Source organism: Elephas maximus, chromosome 13 (genome assembly GCF_024166365.1).
Source record: "Elephas maximus indicus isolate mEleMax1 chromosome 13, mEleMax1 primary haplotype, whole genome shotgun sequence".
NCBI classification, from domain to species: Eukaryota; Metazoa; Chordata; class Mammalia; order Proboscidea; family Elephantidae; genus Elephas; species Elephas maximus.
The window spans coordinates 67,165,570-67,174,607 of NC_064831.1; positions in this window are offsets into that span (position 1 = coordinate 67,165,570).

Sequence of the window (9,038 nt, forward strand, 5' to 3'; positions counted from 1 at the left end):
TTCTGTGTGGTGTGTATGTTTGGGTGTTAAACGAGGAGGTGCCTTAACCAGGAGCAAGCACATCAATAATTCAGGGGGGCAGCTGGTCAGGAATCCTAGGCCTGGCTTTTAACCCTCTCCTTTGGTGGGAGCAGCCCCCCTTCCTGCCAGAAAAACCTGTCCTTTGAGACCATTAGGGGGTCAGGGGACAGGAGAAGGTCACCTCTCCTGAGAAGGGGAAAGGAGCTAGCAGTTCCTTCTCCCACCACATCAAGAGCTGATATTTGTTCAGCACTCACCATGTGCAAAGCTTCTGTTAGGCATTAGCCTATTGGGCCTTTATAGCAATGTTGTAAGGTGGGTAACAGCAGATCTATTTAATCCCTGAGAAAGTGGAGGCTTAGAGAGAGGTGAAGTAATTGCCCAGGTCTGTCTGGCTACATCTCCCTTGCTTTTTTCACTGTGCCATTCATTGAAGCTCCACATGGGTGTGGGCATCACCACTCAGCAGCTTCACTTCTCCTGAGCTGTAAAACCAGGGATCCATCTCAAAATCCTTCCATGTGGGTCTCCTGGATCACAGCCTCTCCCAAAGGACCTGTTGGGAGACCAGCCCTGGTGTGGGAGAAGAGAAAACCTCTTATCTCGGTAGAGCTTCAAGAAGCCATTGATCTGGCCCTGCCCTGGTTCTTCGCCTTCTCACTGCTCCCAGGGTCCCGTTCTGGGAGAGGGAGGGACCACACTGCTCTCATGTCTCAGGCTATAGCACACAGATGCCTCCTTTCCTGGGCTTTAGAGCATTTTTTGCCCTCACTGGAAGTAGCAACCTTAGACCCATAGATTAATTCTGCATCATCCTGTAAAACCAGCCCCAACATGACCCTCCCTTCTGGAAAGATTTTAGAGCACAGAGAATTCTCTTTGGATTCCTTCTCCCCAATCTCCCCTATTCCCCAGTCACTGTTGCCTAAAACTCTGCTCACAATTCCCCTAAAAGATAGGCTTACTGTGTAAGGATCTTTGGGAGAAGGAACAGAAGAACAAGTGGTCACTCACACTTTAGTGATGGCAGCTCCTACCCTGAGAATAAGACCAAGAGAAAGAGCAGGAAAGTACTAGGCTTGTGGGCCTGGGAGGGGGTCATTAAACCAGTCCAGCTACCAAAACCAAACTGGACTTTATTATTTGACTGTTTTGCTGAGTCAGTCCTCCCATTCTTCTTTTTTCCATCCTTCCTTCTACAATTCTAGGACCAGAAAGCTAGAAGCGCCTTTGGAGACTATCTATTCCAGGCCCTTATTTGACAGATAAGTAACTGCAGCCCAGAGAGTGGAAGAGGCTTGCTCAGGGTCACACGGCAAGTTTGTGATGGAGATGAGGCCAGGCTGGAGACCATGGACTTGAAGGCCCAATAGGCTAATGCCTAACAGGAGCTTTGCACATGGTGGGTGCTGAACAAATATCAGCTCTTGATGTGGTGGGAGAAGGAACTGCCAGCTCCTTTCCCCTTTTCAGGAGAGGTGACCTTCTTCTGTCCCCTGCCCCTCTAATGGTCTCTCCACCCACTCCTGCCTGCCTCAGTCACCAAAAGAGAATCTTTTGGCTCGGGTGTGTCTCCCAGCCTGAACTTTGTCCCCCTCCCTCCCTCTGGGGCCCAGTACAGCTGAAGTCCTCTGTGCCAGTGGGATTCAAGGAAGCAGCCACCATCCCTTCCAGCCCAGAGGGCCAGGCTTTGGAGGGGTGGGTGTCACTGGGTGTTCTGGCTAAGAGGAAACAGGAATGGGCCATTTCCAACCTGTCAGGCTGTACAGATTAAGAGAAGTGCCTTCGTAAGGGCAGGGCACTGAGCAGGGTTAAAAAACCCATTGCTGTCAAGTTTGTTCCAACTCATAGGGACCCTACAGGACAGAGTAGAACTGCCCCATAGGATTTCCAAGGAGCGCCTAGTAGATTCAAACTGCCGACCTTTTGGTTAGCAGCCAAATGCTTACCCACCGAGCCATCAGAGCCCCAGAGTTAGCAGTTACTTAATCGCACCAGTTATACTGAGAATATTTTTCATAAACTGGGCTTTCCTTTCTTTAGCACAGTCTAAGAGAAGATCACAAGACAAAGACGTTCTCATGGGGGGTGGGGGCAGGAGCAAGCACACACATCTGCTTGGGGAGTCCAGACTGCTGCTACAGGCTCACATGGGCACAGGCACACGCAAGCAGACACATGTGCCTACCTTCCCCACTCAATTGCCTTTCCATGCTTACCCACTAGGGAGGCCTTCACCTGGCTGAAGATGTTTTGTCTCCTATTCTTCTTGGAATCACAGGCGAGGGAGGGGATGCAGGGCCTAGCCCATCTTCAGTATCGTCATCATAACGGCTCACATACTGGACTCTTACTCGGGCCATGACCTTCACATTCCATTACTGTCTTTATTCTCCCAACAGTTCTAGGAAGAAGTAACTATTGTTGAAATGATTCCTATCTTATAGACAAGGAAACAGAAGCTTGAAGAGGTTAAGTGATTTGTCCCAGGTTACACAGCTTGGTGGTACCAGGATTTGAACCAGGCTCTTTGCCTCCAGAGCCTGTGTATGTAATCATGGCACCATGTTGCCTCCCAATCTCTCACAAAGGTGGAGCTAGAAGCACAATGCACAGCTAACAGAGGAAGCTGCTGTTAGTGACAGGAATATTAATCCTCACCATGAATATCGGAAAGGAAGCTGAGGTCCAATGATCTGTTACCCAACGTTCATGTTAGTGACAGAGATGGAGCCTAGATCTTTTGAGGGGCGGGGGCCACAGGAAAGAGCAGTACCTGGTATCTTTTGGGGAAACTGCACTTCTCTTGTGTTTCCCCAAGTGGGAGCCCCAGGTGTGGCCGGAACAGTTTGGCCAAGGGCACTGGTATTCCAGCCTGCAGCCTCACAGGGCATACCTTCTGGTGGCCAGTTTTCTAGAACAACCCCTTGCCTTGCCAAGATCTGTGGACTGGGTAAAATGAGAAAGAAAGGAGGAAGGGAGGGAGGGAGAGACTGAGCTCCACAGGGAACAGATTCACTAAACCAGGGCTGGCTGGCTGTTCTGCAGAGAGCCCAGCCTCCTGCCAAATGGGCAGGTTTCAGGCTGGGCCCTGGACAGACAGGGTGCCCTTCAATGAAACAGTAGAGAGGGGAGGAAGATGCAGGTGGGGACAGTGGGAGGGTCAATACTGTGAAGAGGCCTACAGTAGAGCTGTGACCTAGAGCTGTCACAGGAGCACACAGGGGGGCTGGAAGGTTTTGCAGAGCGTTGAAGTCTCATTTGAATCTTGTAGGATGAGTTGGATCCTTCCAGGCAGAGAAGGAGCAGGAGGAGGGTCTGCTAGGAGGTGAAAGCATCCTGGGCAGCCTGAGGGAGACACGTGAGTCATCCGCATTTCTGGGGAAATGTGAGCAGCTCAGAGAAGCTAGAGTCAGGGACAAGTGTGGGCAGGGGCCAAGCAAAGCCACTGGGACAGGGAGGACCCTGGAGCCACCAAAGCAGGCCCATGGGACTGGACCACCATGGAGGAAGCAGCCAGAACAAAAGATGGCAAGGGAAGCGTGGGTCAGAACATGGGAATCCTCAAATGCCAGGCCGAGGAGTACCGGGGGGCTTCTCTCAGCAAAGGGGAACCTCCGTGATCTAGTTATAGTGATGAAGAGATTCTGGTGGGAAAATGGCCTGAACATGGCTGGGCTGTGGAAAGATTAACACACAGCTGAATCAAGAGAGGCAACAGGTAACAAGGATATGGATCAGAAGGGTAGGAGGAGACAAGGCAAGGGATGACAGTATGGATGTGGAATTTATGATTGGGTCCTGTCTCCTCCCTAGAAATGGGCATGGCGGAACGGCAGGAAGAGGCTGGTGGGGGTCAGGGTGGTAGAGGGGGAAAGATGGTAAATTAACGCCAACCACTTACACGGGGTGAAGGGACGAATTTCCATCTATAATTCGAGGAAAGATAAAAAGAATCTTATTCGCTTGTACCTTACTAATTAAAGATATTGAAAATATAAATACCTGGGTTGAGATATAGACACTGATATTGAAGGGAACGATCCTGCCCCATGAACTGGATCATCCTGGGTCGGGGGATGATTTGGGGTTCGTTTTGCTGCGTGGCAGTGATCCAGTGCCCACAAGTCAGTGAACACGGGCACAGAATCAGAATTGCCATGACTCGGGTGGTCCACGTATTTCCCCTTAGTAGTATTTCTAGATTCATATTAGAGGGCCTGTCAGCTGTCAAAGTTTAGTTTGACTTGAGCATTACGATGCCTATTTTCAATTTATTTCCTCTACAGGAAAACTGAATACTGTAATACGCTTCTGCATCTGACACAGACGTGTGTGGATTTGGGCTTTGCAGAGTCTAAGACTTTTAGGGCCAATCATAGATGCTTACCCTTCTGATATTAAAACAAATGGCAAACAATTTGTCATATATCCTTAAATACAAGGATGCATCTTCATACAGTTATTGTCACAGTCTTTCAAAGACCTTAAAGTATATCTTTTATTCTTTCCAACACCCATTCATCCACAGCTAAGTATGTGGTTGTTTTTTCATAACGAGGATCACAGACTTGTGTCCTGTTTTGTCTATTCATCACCCAGATGAAACAAAATAGGAAATGCAAATATAAAACAACACCAAATGTTTGATTCTAGTCAAAGCACATCAGCAAAAACTTCTCCAAAGAACCTACAAAGGACCCTCTTCTGCTGGAAAACATCTCCTGGAGGTTAGAGTTACCGGCAAATTCCAAAAGTAGATAGTAAAATGGCGTAATAGAATCTGGGTTGCCACGTCTTGTCCAGTGGGGTTATCCGATGGCTACTCATGGACAGATTGTGATTAATGTGATTATGGGTGGGGCGTTAATCCGATTCGGGGGGAATCGAGTCAGATTTGCATCTGCTCCAGATATGTAATTGGTTTGGAGGCAGCAGAAAAGTAGCTTGTACCAGATTTTGCCGCATCACTGTGATGAGGTCTGTTTTGATCAGCTTGAGTTATGGACAGTATAAATTATTTATAGCCACTTTAGACATGCCTGACACTTGTAAAGACCTTCAGAACAAAATAACCACACTCCTCTTGCTGTGGGAGGAATCTTGCTCAGCTGAATGCTGGCGACCCCCGCTTGTAAAAAGCAAGGGGGAGGAGAGATTAATGGCTGGCCAGTTCATCACCAAATACCTACTGAACATTACAAGAGGCAAGAGGTTGAGCAATGCCTGGTAGGGGAGGCTTACTGTGCACAAGGAACAGACACGCAGGAAAGAGGGCCATGTGAAGACGGAAGCGGAGATTGGTGATGCATCTACAAGCCCAGGAATGCCAAGAACTGCCCTCAACCACCAGGAGCTAGGAGAGAGGCATGAAACAGATTCTCCCTCAGAGCCTCCAGAAGGAGCCAACGCTGCTGATATCTTGATTTTGGATGTCTAGCCTCCATAACTGTGAGACAATAAATTTCTTTGGTATTAAGGCATTCCTAGGAAACAAACGCAGGGCCCTCTGGGCTAATAGAAAGCCCAGTTAAAATAGGCACAAATAGGAATTGGGCTGGCTCAAATAACACCAAGTACAGAGGTAGAAGAGACCCTTGAAGTGGATGACCCAGTGCCACAAAGATGTCATTAATAGGTTGTTTTTGTTTCTCTGATCTACTGTCCAAAGACTTGGCTTCATTCTAAGGATGGTTCTTCTTATGGTCACATTTAAACAAACAAAACAACAACAACAACAAAATCCATTGCTGTCCAGTTGATTCCGACTCATAGCGACCCTATAGGACAGGTTAAAATGGCCCCATAGGGTTTCTAAGGCTGCAGTCTTTACAGAAGCAGAGGGCCACATCTTTCTCCCGTGAAGTGATGGGGCCAAAATACTCAGAATCATATGTGCCCTGCTTTGTGACCAGTGGGAGAAACTGACTTCCTGGGGGTCTCACCAAAGAACAAGGAAGGCTCTTTTCAGAATCCTCTGGAAAACCTTTCTCCTGTTCCATTGGTCCAAACTGGTTTAGATCTTCTCATTCCTGAACCAATCACTGCAAGGAATTTGAGATTCCCTCATTGGCTTAGACTAATCAGCACAGGCACATCCCTTAACTGTTTAGTTAAGTGCTCAGCTACTAACTGAAAGGTCTGTGGTTTGAATCCAGCCAGAGGTGCCTCAGAAGATAGACCTGGCAATCTGCTTCCGAAAGCTCACAGCCTTTTAAACCCTATGGAGCGGTTCTACTCTGCACATGTGGGGTCACCATGAGTCAGAGTCGAATCAACTGTAATTGGTTTTGTTTTGTTATGAAAATCCGTTGCAGTTGAGTTGATTCTGACTCATAGCAACCCTATACACACACACACACATATATATATGTATATATATGTATTACGTATATACATGTTTGGGGCCCTGGTGGCTCAGTGGTTAAGCGTTTGGCTGCTAACCAAAAAGGTTGGCTCTTCGAATCCACCAGCTGCTCCTTGGAAACCCTATGGGGCAGCTCTACTTTGTCCTATAGGGTCACAATGAGTCAGAATTGACAGGAAGGAAATAAGTTTGCTTTTTTTGGTTTTATACATATATATGTTGTTGTCATGTGCCATTGAGTCAATTCCAACATATGCATTTATGTATATATAAATTTTACTAATATAAAAGAGGTTTAGCAGATAATTTACAAATAATAATAAAATATGCAATACTGTATATTGTAAATTTCACTAATTTTTGCCAAACTCTTGTATCTGTAGCCACCTTATGGTTGCAATCGAATAATGAAGTTAGTTTGGACATAAATATTGGTTGATATTTTCCAGTAAGACAAAAATAAAACAAAGCAAATGTATGCCAGAACTTCACTCATGTCAATAACATGAAGAGCTTCTTTGCTAAGTAGGATAATAGTTTTTAAATACCAAAAGAATATTTCCTCATTTTTTTTTGTGTGGTATTCACAATGTAAGGACTACAGCAATATTCTTTTTTTTGTCTTGAGTTTCTACTCATTAGTATAATTTGAAAATAAGACTTCAAGGTGCTTTAATAAAACACTTTATTTTGTGTACAGGCCATTGGTAACTTCACTAGGACTGGAACTGGAAATCATACAAATGTAGATTGGGAAAAAAATTCAAGCATCTCTGACGTTGGCAAAGTGGAAACTCCTGGGTTTCTGTTACTGGCTTGTGTTAAAGATGCGTAACTGTAACAGTGGCTTTTGTCTTGGCATTCTCTTTGCTGAACACTTTTCAGGTTATCAGTTTTTATGGTCTCTGTATTGTAGTTGGATTCTGATTCCATCACTGCTAACCATGGAGCTGGTGGCCAGGAGATCTTCAGAAGTGCTGTCGCTGAGTCTTGGCAGGTTTTCAAAGGCCAAGATGTACATCAATAACAATTTTAAAAAATTATTTTATTTTGTTATTGTTGTTGAGAACATAAACAACAGAATATACACCAATTCAATAGTTTCTACATGTACGATTAGGTGACACTGATTACATTCTTCTAGTTTTGCAACCATTCTCACACTCCTTTTCTGAGTTGTTTCTCTCCATTAGCATAAATTTGCTTCCCCCCTTAAGTTTCTTATCTAATCTTTCCAGTTGCTGTTGTCCATTTGATTCCACATAGATGATCTTAAAGGAGCACAATGCTCCAGGCGGATATTCTTTACTGTTGTTGTTAAGTGACTTTGGCCCTATGTACAACAGAACAAAACACTGCCAGGTCCTGTACCATCCTCACAAGCATTGTTATGTTTAAGCCCAGTGTTGCAGCCATTGTGTCAATACATCTCGCTGATCTCAACTGATCCTCTACATTACCAAGCATGATGTCCTTCTCCAGAGACCGGTCCCTCATAATAACATGCCCAAAGTATATAAGATGAAATCTCTATACTCACTTCTAAGGAGCATTCTAGCTGTACTTCTTCCATGACATATTTGTTCTTTCATCTGGCAGTCCATTTGTATACTCAATATTCTTTGCCAACACCATAATTCAAAGGCATCAATTCTCTTTTGGTCTTCCTTATTCATTGTCCAGCTTTTGCATGCATATGTAGTGATTGAAAATACCACGGCTTGGGTGAGGCACAACTTAGTCCTCAAAGTGGACATCTTTGCTTTTAAACCTTTAAAGAGTTCTTTTGCAGTAGATTTGCCCAGTGCAATACGTCGTTTGATTTCTTCACTGCTGCTTCCATTGGCATTGACTGGGGATCCAAGTAAAATGAAATCCTTGACAACTTCAATCTTTTCTCCATTTATCATGATGTTGCTTATTGGTCCAGTTGTGAGGATTTTTGTTTTCTTTATATTGGGGTGCAACCCATACTGAAGGCTGTAGTCTTTGATCTTCATCCATAAGTGCTTCAAGTCCTCTTCACTTTCAGCAAGCAAGGTTGTGTCATCTGCATAACACAGGTTGTTAATGAGTCTTCCTCCAATCCTGATGCCCCGTTCTTCTTCATATCGTCCAGCTTCTCATGCTATTTGCTCAGCATACAGATTGAATAAGTATGGTGAAAAGATACAACCCCGATGCACACCCTTCTTGTCTTTAACCCACACAGTATCCCCTTGTTCTGTTTGATCGACTACCTCTTGCTCTATGTAACGGTTCCTCATGAGGACAATTAAGTGTTCTGGAATTCCTATTCTTTGCAATGTTATCCATAATTTGTTAAGATCCATACAGTCAAATGCCTTTGCATAGTCAATAAAACACAGGTAAACATCTTCCTGGTATTCTCTGCTTTTAGCCAAGGTCCATCTGACATCAGTAATGATAACCCTGACTCCTTGTCCTGTTCTGAATCTGGCTTGAATTTCTGGCAATTCCCTGTGCATGTGCTGCTGCAACTACTTTTGAATTATCTTCAGCAAAATTTTACTTGTTTGTTATATTAATGATATTGTTCAACAATTTCCACATTCTGTTGGATCATCTTTGTTTGAAATGGTCACAAATACGGATCTCTTCTGGTTGGTTGGCCAGATAGCTGTCTTCC